At 41.8% G+C, this 13,189-nt stretch overlaps 1 protein-coding gene and 1 non-coding gene across 6 annotated transcripts in view; one reads left to right on the top strand and one right to left on the bottom strand.

Moving 5' to 3' along the window:
- LOC126262599 (polypyrimidine tract-binding protein 1) overlaps nucleotides 1-13,189 on the top strand; it is a 267,901-nt gene that overhangs the window by 152,462 nt on the left and 102,250 nt on the right. The window lies entirely within an intron of this gene.
- Nucleotides 11,302-11,375, bottom strand: Trnat-agu (transfer RNA threonine (anticodon AGU)). Its single transcript has one exon. It is a non-coding gene; the product is annotated as a tRNA-Thr (tRNA).

Below are 13,189 nucleotides of genomic sequence, written 5' to 3'. Positions count from 1 at the left end.
TCTTAATGCGCATAAAGTGTAGAAAACATTTAATTAACTTCAGACATTGGTCCTTATCATCATCATCATTTAAGATTGATTATGCCTTTCAGCGTTCAGTCTGGAGCATAGCCCCCTTATAAAATTCCTCCATGATCCCCTATTCAGTGCTAACATTGGTGCCTCTTCTGATTTTAAACCTGTTACTTCAAAATCATTCTTAACCGAATCCAGGTACCTTCTCCTTGGTCTGCCCCGACTCCTCCTACCCTCTACTGCTGAACCCACGAGTCTCTTGGGTAACCTTGCTTCTCCCATGCGTGTAACATGACCCCACCATCTAAGCCTGTTCGTCCTGAGTTCATTCCCAGTTTTTCTTTGATTTCCTCATTGTGGACACCCTCCTGCCATTGTTCCCATCTACTAGTACCTGCAATCATCCTAGCTACTTTCATATCCGCAACCTCGACCTTGTTGATAAGGTAACCTGAATCCACCCAGCTTTCGCTCCCATACAACAAAGTTGGTCGAAAGATTGAACGGTGCACAGATAACTTAGTCTTGGTACTGACTTCCTTCTTGCAGAAGAGAGTAGATCGTAGCTGAGCGCTCACTGCATTAGCTTTGCTACACCTCGCTTCCAGTTCTTTCACTATGTTGCCATCCTGTCAGAATATGCATCCCAAGTACTTGAAACCGTCCACCTGTTCTAACTTTGTTCCTCCTATTTGGCACTCAATCCGTTTATATTTCTTTCCCACTGACATTACTTTCGTTTTGGAGATGCTAATCTTCATACCATAGTCCTTACATTTCTGATCTAGCTCCGAAATATTACTTCGCAAACTTTCAATCGAATCTGCCATCACAACTAAGTCATCTGCATATGCAAGACCGCTTATTTTGTGTTCACATATCTTAATCTCACCCAGCCAGTCTATTGTTTTCAACATATGATCCATAAATAATGTGAACAACAGTGGAGACAGGTTGCAGCCTTGTCTTACCCCTGAAACTACTCTGAACAATGAACTCAATTTACCGTCAACTCTAACTGCTGCCTGACTATCCATGTAAAGACCTTTAATTGCTTGCAAAAGTTTGCCTCCTATTCCATAATCTCGTAGAACAGACAATAACTTCCTCTTAGGAACCCGGTCATATGCCTTTTCTAGATGTATAAAGCATAGATACAATTCCCTGTTCAACCCATAACACTTCTCCATTATTTGCCACAAGCTAAAGATCTGGTCCTGACAACCTCTAAGAGGCCTAAACCCACACTGATTTTCATCCAATTGATCCTCAACTAATACTCGCACTTTCCTTTCAACAATACCTGAGAAGGTTTTACCCACAACGCTGATTAGAGATACCTCTGTAGTTGATACAATCTTTCCTGTTTCCATGTTTAAAGATTAGTGTGATTACTGCTTTTGTCCAGTCTGATGGAACCTGTCCCGACTCCCAGGTCATTTCAATTATCCTGTGTAGCCATTTAAGACCTGACATTCCACTGTATTGGATGAGTTCCGACTTAATTTCATCCACCCCAGCTGCTTCATTGCACTGCAATCTATTGACCATTTTCGCCACTTCCTGACATGTGGTCCTATTTCCATCATAATTCCTATCCCATTCTACCTTGAAATCTGAAACATTACTGATCATATTTTCACCTACATTGAGCAACTCTTCAAAATATTCCCTCCATCTGCCCAAGCCATCCACAGGATTCACCAGCAGTTTTCCTGACCTGTCCAAAATACTTGTCATTTCCTTCTTACCTCCCTTTCGAAGACTGCTAATTACACTCCAGAATGGTTTTCGAGCAGCTTGACCCATAGTCTCCAACCTGTTTCCAAAGTCTTACCAAGATTTCTTCTTGGATGCTGCAATTATCTGTTTGGCTTTGTTTCTTTCTTCAACATGACTTTCTCTGTCTACCTGAGTTCTAGTATGTAGCCATTTTTGATACGCCTTCTTTTTCCTTTTACAGGCCGCCTTGACTGTGTCATTCCACCAAGCTGTTTGCTTCATCCTACTTTTACACACTACTGTTCCAAGACATTCTTTAGCCACTTCTAGTACTGTGTCCCTGTACCTTGTTCATTCCTTTCCCAATGACTGTAATTGACTACATTCAGCTAACTGGTACCTCTCTGAGATCGCTGTTATGTACTTGTGCCTGATTTCCTTATCCTGAAGTTTCTCCACTCTTATCCTCCTACGTATGGACCTGACCTCCTGCACTTTGGGCCTCACAATCCCAATTTCACTGCAGATTAAATAATAGTCAGTGTCATCAAAGAATCCCCTGAATGCACGTGTGTCCCTCACAGCCTTCCTGAATTCCTGATCTGTTATTATATAGTCAATGACAGATTTGGTTCGCCTGCCTTCCCAAGTATACTGGTGAATGTTCTTATGTTTAAAAAAGGAGTTTGTGATTACTAAGCCCTTACTGGCACAGAAATCCAAGAGTTGTTTCCCGTTCCTGTTGGCCTCTATATCCTCTCCAAATTTACCCATAACCCTTTCATACCCTTCTGTTCGATTTCCAATCCTGGCGTTAAAATCACCCATGAGCAGAACACTGTCCTTGTCCTTTACTCTAACAACTACATCACTGAGTACCTGATAAAAACCATCCATCTTATTTTGATCAGTCCCTTCACGATGCGAATATACTGACACAATCCTAATTTTCTTGCTAGACACTGTCAAATCTATCCACATCAGTCGTTCGTTTACATACCTTATTGCAACTACGTTGGGTTCCATTTCTTTCCTGATGTAAAGCCCTACACCCCATTGTGCTATTCCTGCTTTGACTCCTGACAGGTAGACCTTGTATTCTCCCACTTCCTCTTCTTTCTCACCCCTTACCCGAATGTCGCTAACAGCTAAAACGTCCAGCCCCATCTTACTTGCAGCCTCTGCCAGCTCTACCTTCTTCCCAGAGTAGCCCCCATTGATATTAATAGCTCCCCATCTCATTACCATTTGTTTGCCAAGTCGTATCTTACGAGTCGATGGTTTGTCAGTTAGAGGTGGGACTCAGTCCCCTCCAAAGGTCCGAGGCATTTTGCTCTGATTGTTGCCAGCTTCATATTTGGTCCTTATTGCTTTATAAATTGCCGCACACGTTTCAGGTACTATTTTCGTTAGTGTGCACTTTGGTATTACAGTGCCGTACTGTAAGCTAGAGTAACTCTCTCCTGTAGCTTGGAATCGGAGTGTGACACTGAGCGTGCCTTCTGCTGTTCTTCAGTGAGTATTGTGCTTTGTGATCTGTGGGTAGACTTGACTGAGCACATAGTGAAATGTATGCTCATCCATTCTTAAGTAATTAATGCAAAACTTGACGTCCTCCACTACAAGCTCAGGTAACTAGTTTTGTTGAACGCTTTTATCGTCTCTTCGTAAAACCCACGGCTTCTCCCGGGTACGTTTCTCCCCCCCCCCCCCCCCCCCTTCTCTGGCACACGTGCACACAGTGCAATTGTGGTACATGAATCTGCTGCGGTTAATAACAAGTTGTTCTTGTCAGCCATCTTGAACTTTGACGAAAAATATCGTGACAGCGTGATACCCATTTTTAGCGCCATGTCAAAGATCTTTGTCAAATAAATTTGACGAATATTTGATCAAATCTTCGACAAAGATATTTGATAGTGTAATTCCGGCCTAAGCCAGGAGCGTTGGCTATTTTCGCCGATGTGCATGGACTAATCAGTTGCGTTGTTCAGTCAGTCCATGCATTTATGGTGTCACGCAGCGTGTACCCGTATTATTTGAGTTTTTTATAATTCATGTAATTGTTACTTAGTTACGTGTGTACATTGTTGGTGTGAATGTAGGATCAAATTTGAAAAAAAAAATATTACGAATAAAAAGTATCGTCAACGCTTACTTTTACGTGGTATTTAACATTGAAGATGATTACGAAATGTTATGGAAATGTACCAGCGAACAATTCGGCGACGAGAGACGTCAGTGGTTGTTGACAATATGCTTAACAATTACGTTGTTAAGAAACGCTACGCTTGATGTGTAACAAGCAGTAAGAGTTAATGTATACTTAGATCATCACTGGAACTATTAACACAGGTGGCGCTTAATTAAAAACCAGTCTGTAGCCAAAACGTTGTAGGATATGTAGTGTTTTTCATTATTTATTTGTTATTTGATACATTTTTCTGTGCCCTACATATTCAACACCGAACATTGACGTTTTGAGGTCGGTTGTTATCGGCCATTTATGTTGTTCCAATATCACGTGCTCCCTATACAGATCTACTGTATGGACGAATGCTCAACACGTAATGTGAAAATCTCAATGCAAACGTAGGACCACTTATTTACTTCCAGAACTTCGATCGGGAAGCTTGTAGATGAGATTTCATTGCCAAGAGATTGTTTTTGTAAATTACGGAAGACATGAAAATTTATATTCGCTGCCTAGGAACTCACTTCGTCCTCATTGTTGGCAGATAAACTTAAATAGAAAATTTTGTAGCACTTAATGACCTCTGTTTGTACACCTCTCGTGAATGCTGTTACACTGAGCTGCTTGTGGCGCGATTAGAACAACCTAAAAAACAAAACAAAAAATTGCTTGACACAGTTCATCCAGCCTGTTGTCGGTTTTGACTTTATGAAGGATCTCGTAGATCCTACGATGTAGCAGTGGTCCACACTCTTGCGGGCACCATGTTTACCCACAGTGGACTTAACGGCCTCGCATCCGACTTAAAGGTGAAGATTGGAAGTAAATAAGTAACGAAGGAGGTACCCTCGTGTGTGCTGGTGTAGTCCCCTCACGACATAATTCCTGCTGCAATTTTAAAATTCAATCTGCGGAAGGGTGCGCGTTGGTAGCTGTCGCCTTTGGCCTGCCACTTGCACTCAATGTCAGTTCGCGTGCTCTTCAGAAGACCAGGCTTCCTGTTGGCGACTGTGTTCTGGTCACCGGTGGTAGATTGGAACTCTAATCTCACGGTTACTTTTAATCAAAAGTTTCAGAAGAAATGAATAAAATTGCGTTTGACCCCATTTCTAACAGCGTGTAATTTCTTGCTTAAGGGCCGCGTTTTTATGGATTTAGGAGCTTCGAAGAAAGTAGTTGTTGGGATAATTTCCTTGGGCGCACGACAAATTGAAGATCTTCATTCACTATTATTAAATTAATTTGCATAAATCTTAATGAATTGACGAAAAATTAGTAATTGATGGTCCCCTATTCGATAGTCGGCAAGCCAACTTAAAACTGTGTTAATCATGTATCAGGATCATTAAGGGAAGAATGCTTTATGTAAGGATGTATTTTTGTGATTTAACTGTCTTCTTCACTATCCGAAATTTGTTGAAACATTTGCCTCACTGGATACAAGGGAAGGGGTGCGCACCGAATTATGTGAATGTGCGTAGTGCTATTCTTGTAGCTATTGCGATGGAAATTTTCGAGCAGCTTTAAGAGCTGCGTTTGCAATGTACTTTGTAATTCGTTAATCCTATTTGCTTACAGGCCCCCGTAACGACCAACATTTCGTCAAACTTAGCTATGCTTGCCATTATTTGACCGTGTACGATGCTGTTCGTTTGTCAAGCATAGATAGTGTTTGACGTGTTTGTGAGAAAGTTTGAGAAGAAGGCGGACATTGCGTGTCGATGTATCGCCTTATATGTTTAGTGGAAAATTGTTTTATTATAATGTAACTCACTGCGTCGCGAGTTACGAAACTATAGAAACTACGATGTAGTATAAAAACAAAATAGCACTGGCAGTTACCAAACGGGTAGAGGTATTGCATCTTTCCCAGCCATATAATGCATGAAAAGGATATGAACAAAATCAATACTTTACTCTTACAATAACATACAAGCGGGAATAAAAGAAATAGTTTTCCGTTCTTCCATGGACAACGTGTGCTACATGTTCCCAAGTTGTGGTATTATATTGAACTGTCATTAGAGGACCGAGAAGAAGAGAATAAATTTTCATTATATGAGCCTCCTTTTTAATATGAGGGCGAAGTAACGCTAGAGAAGTTAATAAACGTTTCACTGTCTTTATCAGCAGAAAGTTGCTGTAATCATTAGATTCTGGTTGTAATTTTTCCAATAACAGGTTTCCAGTTGTATATTTATCACTGATTTTAAACCCTTCCCTGGACCAACATATTATTTGCGTCTTCTTTAAACACATTGCCGGAGTCAGTTATGGCCTTCAGTCCTAGGACAGGATAGATGCAGCTCTCCATGAAACTAGAAATGCTTCACCAGCATGTGTAGCCATTCCCATTAGTGCCAAATTATGTTGTTGTTGTTGTGGTTTCCAGTCCAGAGACCGGTTTGATGCAGCTCTCCATGCTGCTCTATCCTGTGCAAGCTTCATCATCTCCCAGTACCTACTGCAACCTACATCCTTGCGAATCTGTTTAGTGTATTCATCTCTTGGTCTGCCTCTACGATTTTTACCCTCCGCGCTGCACTGCAATACTAAATTGGTGAACCCTTGATGCCGCAGAATATGCCCTACCAACCGATCCCTTCTTCTAGTCAATTTGTGCCACAAATTTCTCATCTCCCCAATTCTGTTCAGTACCTCCTCATTAGTTATGTGATCTACCCATCCATTCTTCAGCATTCTAATGTAGCACCACATTTCGAATGCTTCTATTCTCTTCTTGTCTAAACTATTTATCGTCCATGCTTCACTTCCATACACGGCTACACTCCATACAAATACTTTCAGAAAAGATTTCCTGACCCTTAAATCTACACTCGATGTTAACAAATTTCTCTACCACAGAAACGCTTTCCTTGCCATTGCCAGTCTACATTTTATATCCTATCTACTTCGACCATTATCAGTTATTTTGCTCCCCAAATAGCAAAACTCCTTTACTACTTTAAGTGTGCCAGTTCCTAATCTGATACCCGCAGCATCGCCCGATTTACTTAGACTACGTTCCATTATCCTCGTTCTGCTTTTGTTGATGTTCATCTTATATCCTGTCCATTCCAGTAATTTGCTCTTCCAGGTCTTTTGCTGTCTGACAGAATTACAATGTCATCGGCGAACCTCAAAGTTTGTATTTCTTCTCCATGAATTTTAATACCTACTCCGAATTTTTCTTTGTTTCCTTTACTGCTTGCTCAACATACAGATTGAATAACATCGGGCATAGGCTACAACCCTGTCTCACTCCCTTCCCAACCACTGCTCCCCTTTCGTGCCTCTGGACTAGTATGACTGCCATATGGTTTCTGTACAAATTGTAAATAGCCTATCGCTCCCTGTATTTTATCCCTGCCACCTTCAGAATTTGAAAGAGAGTATTCCAATCAACATTGTCAGAAGCTTTCTCTACGTCTACAAATGCTAGAAACGTAGGTTTGCCTTTCCTTAATCTTTCTTCTGAGATAGGTCTTAGGGTCAGTATTGCCTCACGTGTTCCAACATTTCTACGGAATCCAAACTGATCTTCCCAGAGTTCGGCTTCTACCAGTTTTTCCATTCGTCTGTAAAGAATTCGCGTTAGTATTTTGCAGCCGTGACTTATTAAACTAATAGTTCGGTAATTTTCACATCTGTCAACCCCTGCTTTCTTTGGGATTGGAATTATTATATTCTTCTTGAAGTCTGAAGGTATTTCGCCTGTCTCATACATCTTGCTCACCAGAAGGTAGAGTTTTGTCAGGACTGGCTCTCCGAAGGCTCAGTAGTTGTAATGGAATGTTGTCTATTCCCGTGGCGTTGTTTCGACTTAAGACTTTCAGTGCTCTGTCAAACTCTTCACGCAGTATCGTATCTCCCATTTCATCTTGATCTACATCCTCTTCCATTTCCATAATATTGCCCTCAAGAACATCGCCCTTGTACAGACCCTCAATATACTCCTTCCACCTTTATGCTTATACGAAAATCGTTTGCTTCAAAAGTAAGGTTATATGGAAACCATTTTTGGTGTGTATACAGGCTTGTTCTCATACATCCGTAGTTAGATACGAGCGAACTTGACAGAATAGTTTGCACTTTTAGGAGAGCTTTAACAAGTTTTAATAAGTTTCACTGTCCATTCGAAGAAAGTTGATCTAATCATCAGGTTCTGAGAATAATACTTCCTATGGCAGATTTTCATGAGTAACACTTTCATTTTAAGCCATTCCCCGGGCCAGAGTAATATTTTCTTCATCTTCAAACACAGTGCCAAAGTCAATGCCAGGACTGCTTTTTCTGCAGTTTCCGTCATCACTATTGTGAAAATACTCGTAAACTTTAACAGCGTCTGCATTAACGTGAGGTAAGGCAAATACGTTTGAACATGTACGGGCTTTGCTTAGGAAATCCGTGGCTAGATGAGAGCGATTTTAACACCTTAGACAGTTTTCTAGGACCTTAACGGCCACACGACGACGAACAGTATCAGAGTTAGTAGGATTGGATTTTGTAAGCGTTGTCTTCTGTAGGTGACTTTCATTACTCTAGGATTCTTCCAAAAATCTGGGCGTGACATCAGCTTTTTTCATGGGTATATTTCTGTAGTTGCTGAGCCTTAAATTGCTCCGCGTGCGCGCGCGCGCGGGCACACACGCACACACACCTAGTTACTTGACTGTTGCGATTAATGTAGTAACAGGTTTAGTCACGTAGTCATACGATATTTTTATCTATTTACGCACATCATTATTTCATTCACTTTTTTGAAGTTCGGGCGACTGTTTCCAAGAAGCGCCGACCTGCTGTGGTAGCAAAATTTCGTTATAGTTTTGTGACTCCATTTCGTCCTAATACACAGCGTCTGGCAGCTGTAGCAGCATAACTACAAAATTTTATCTAACAGATCGATCATTTGTGTATTGCAGCCGTTAATGGTCCTTGTCTTATTTTCTTTATATAGGCTTTGCTCTCGGTAGCACTCAGAATTAGCGAAAAGCTTGTAGGCTCTAGCAGGAGCTATAATACTAGTCGGTGAATTGGCGTTTACTAGCCCATGAAACCCTCATAACTCCTTTAATGGAATCTGTGAAGTTCCACGGCACCTGACGAAGTTCGTAGACTTGTTTAGTGTCGTTTCCAAGATAATGCATGGTACTTCGCAGAACAATAATGCGGGAGGGCGTACTTGGTTGTTGTAGCTGCTTTATTGCGTGGCGTTATAAATAATGTAACTAGTGGCAGCACTGAACGTCCAATGATACTGTTCTGATGGCCGATGCGGCCCTGTCCAATCGGTAAGCCCACGGGCCGTAGTCCCAACTCCCTGCTGCATCATGGAATTCTATTCGGCGTAATAATGGCTTTTAATAAAAGCGACTGTCGAGATATGGAAACTCGTAATGAACGGACCAACTTGGTGCAGTAATTCCTAACCGACCTTATCTGGGGAACGCTATAAGAGGCTGACAGCAACCTCCACCACGGCACTGGCACGTGTCGGTTGCTATTTAAGCTAGCACCTGTTAATACTTTACGACAAAAAGAGAACAGTCCGCCTGTCAAGTTAGATTTCATTGTTCGGTGACACAGGCCAACGAAAAATTTTTTGGGAAACTTTTTTACTTTGATAGCCGATCTTCATAGATTTTTATGAGCTAAATCCAAATACAGCCTTAGTTTTTTGTATCCCCATAGTTTTCGAGCAATATGCTTTTTATTGTATACTAAAAAATCCTATGCTATACGGTAAGCGGGGAAATTAATGACACGCTTTGTTACAATAAAAGCACGGTTTGTATTTACAGTAAGCAACTTAAAAAATATGTGTTAGTAGGGGTTTTACTTGTCAGCTGGAATTGGTTTGTATTGTTTCACGTTTTTCTTTGAAGCTTGTGGTGTAGCTTTTTCTACGATGAGTCGCTTGCTGAACTCGGTGAAATGACCAACATCAGTCCCCCATCATGTTGGTGTTCCAGCGGCCTTGGTAGCGTGTTTCTATCACTTCAATGTCCTTGCTCCTCACTAACATCTCCCATCTTGTCTGGGAAGTAATCAAGGTGACTGTTCAAAAGGTGAGCTTTCAGCCTCATTAAACATCCTAAAGTTTAAAACTTCTTTAACATTGTAGCTATAATAGAAACATATTGTGGGTCTTTTTCATGTCCTAAGAACTTTGTAACGACTGGCTTGAATGATACCCATGCTTCTTTCTCATTTGTCATTGTGGATTCAAAGTTGACATCAAACATCAATTTTCTAATGTCAGGTCCGACAGAGACCCCTTCTTTTAGTTTAGCTTCTGAAAGGTGGGGAAATTTGTGGCAGATACTTAAAACATGGTCCATGTTCAGGCAAAGCCTTTACAAACTGCTTCATTCGGCCTAACTTTATTTGTAGAGGTGGTAGGAGTAGGTTTTTTTTTTTGCATCTAAAAGGTTTTTGCATAGAATGATCTTCTCAACAGGTATTAAAGACGCCCTCATAGGCCAGTTCTTTCTGCACCAGTGTAGATCCCTAGCCCTACTGTCCTATACGCACAACAAACATGGAAATTTGGTGAAGCCACCTTGCTGACCAAGGAGCATGTATGTCGACTTTTCTTTTTCTACCCTCAATCTAAACTCTCCACGTGCGTATTGCATTTCTCTCTCCCCCCCCTCCCTGGCTCCCCCCCCCCCTCATATGATCACTGATGAATGGAGGATTTCGCGCTGTTTACTGATTTTACGTAAGGCCAAACCCTCTTAGAATTTAATCAGATTCCTTAGCAAAATTTTTCTTTCAAAGTGATTGAACACTTCTCTCATTAAGCTGACTTTCACTTTTGTTAGTGATATAGTTTTTGACTTACCTTGAGTCAGCAGTGAAACACTTAGTTTACGTAGCAATATCCTAACATGACTATTAAACCACTGTGGCTCTTCACATTCATAAGACCTTGTTTGAAATATATATGTCTATGGCACATTGAACGATGATTTTGAATTTTTGCATTTGTGCTCCACATCTTCATCCTCAGCAATGAATATTTGATGATTACTACTTAGGTACTCTGCAATTTGTATCCTGTCACTCTTGATAAGCAAAAATATTTTCTTACCTTTCTTAACATTCCTTGTTATACCTGTAGTCATAGTTTCTGCAAAACCCTTTCATGACTGACACGTTCATGTACGTTAACCGATTCTGTAAGCTCAGGTATGTTTGATTTGTAGATGGTCTCAGACGTTACCTTCTCGAGCTGGTTCTCATATTATCCGCTCGAAGTAATTTTTTGACAAGACATTCCAGAATAATGAAAATATAGTGAAATCTAGAGCTTTTTAGCTGCTTATAAGCGTTGATAAATATCATCGGGGACAGTTGAAAATGTGTGCCCCGATCGGGACTCGAACCCGGAATCTCCTGCTTACTTGGCAGACGCTCTGCCCGACTGAGCCATCGGGGCACACATTTTAACCTGTCCCCGTTGATATTTATCAACGCCTGTAAGCAGCTACAAAGGCCTGGATTTCACTGTAATTTCACTGTAATTTCATTCTTAGAGACCTGCAAGATCACCAATGGTATGTGTGTTCTTTCGGACACCACACTCATATTTCAGAATAATGTCACATGTACTGTCACTGGTAACAGTTTTGAGGGCATGAGTCCCCAAATCTAAATATGCCGAATTGAAGTCATCGCTTCTTACAACGTCCTAACCAGGAAAATTACTAATGATATTTTGCAAGTTCTCTCGTGAAGTGCACTACAGCTCCTGGCCCAGGCAGTGTAGAAAGGTATCAGATTAGTAGTCTTGACCTACCTTTCACACTTCATCCGGATTAATTCGCATTCGGTATACATGGCAACCTCCCTATATACTGTAGACTTATTTATTCAATAAATACGCTGCCACCCTTGGCAATAAACCATCCCTAAGATAAATTTTCCAACCTGAACTTAGGATTTCATTGCTATCCGCTTTCGGTAAACAACTTTCTGTTCCTGGTACTATCTTGGCAATTTTACTTTCTATAAGCGATACTAATTATGGGACATTTCCTTGGATGCATCTGCAGTTTACTAATTTCAGATCAACATTTTCGGTATCTAATCTCCGAGGAAGAGTATTTTCTGAGAACACGGTAGCTGATGTAACTTCAGATTTTAGCAGGCAATTCGTCTCTGATTGCAAGGCACGCCACATCCTCTTTACCACTCTAGTAGATGCTTCCTGCGTGTAGTGCATTCCTGACTTTTTGAAGGGAACTGTACAGTTGTCCGAGCCTGTGGTTTAGAAGTTTCATTCTGCTCCAACTTAAAGAATCGTAACTGACACTGAGTACGATCCTATAAATTGCTTAGCCTGCATCTTCGGTGTGATACTAGTTGCGTTCACCAAATTACCCATCGCCGAAAAGAGTGGGGGATGGCCTCAGTACATAGGTGGCAGGTGTCATTCGTGCCGTCATGTCACTGTTTGCAACCGGTTGTAGCCTCCACAGACGAAACCATCCAGCGAACGTACCGAGTGCACACTGACATTCTTTCCCGCTGTGCATGCTTCTTTCCTGAGGGACTCCGCCTAACGGTGGAGCTCCCAGTGATTAGCATACCTGCACTCTGCAGAAGTCCAGACTAGACAAGAAAAGCGGCTCCTGACCCAACAGGAAAGACATTCCATGCTGCCTCGGAAGCATTATTGGAACAGGGTAGCTCCTCATCTCTGCTGCTAAGGCGTAAGGGGCCAGCAGTGCAGCCCATTCTCTCTTTGGCTTTCCATCCAGTGACCTATGAGCCCACCACTATCCGCCACACTCTGGAGAGACGTCCACAGATCGTGGTCTAGTGATTAGCGTTGCTGCCTCTGAATCACATAGTCCTGGGTTCGTTCCCGGCCGGGTTGAGGATTTTCTGTGCCCGGGGACTGGGTGGAGGTATTGTCCACATAATTTCATCATTTGTGACAGTGGCTAGATCGGACTGCAAATAAAAAGTTGGTCTGTGTAAAAATTGGGACTTGGTACAGACGCTGGAGAGGCGACAGACTGGTCAGAGGTTGCATATCAAAAGACGCAGTGATAACCTCTCACCAGGGATATACAACAAAGGTGCAAAGGTGTCGCAAGTCTTGTTATTGGCGCCCCGATGTCGCTGCAGCTTTGAGAAGTAGTCAGAAGACTGCCCATATCGTACTACACCCACTGTTCGTCGCCTACTCCCCACATCCTGTCGGCGTCTTGCATTCCCCCCCTCCCTCCCCAAATCAGGTAGTTC

Source organism: Schistocerca nitens, chromosome 1 (assembly GCF_023898315.1).
Source record: "Schistocerca nitens isolate TAMUIC-IGC-003100 chromosome 1, iqSchNite1.1, whole genome shotgun sequence".
In the NCBI taxonomy this organism is placed as follows: Eukaryota; Metazoa; Arthropoda; class Insecta; order Orthoptera; family Acrididae; genus Schistocerca; species Schistocerca nitens.
This window is presented reverse-complemented; position numbering and strand designations above follow the sequence as displayed.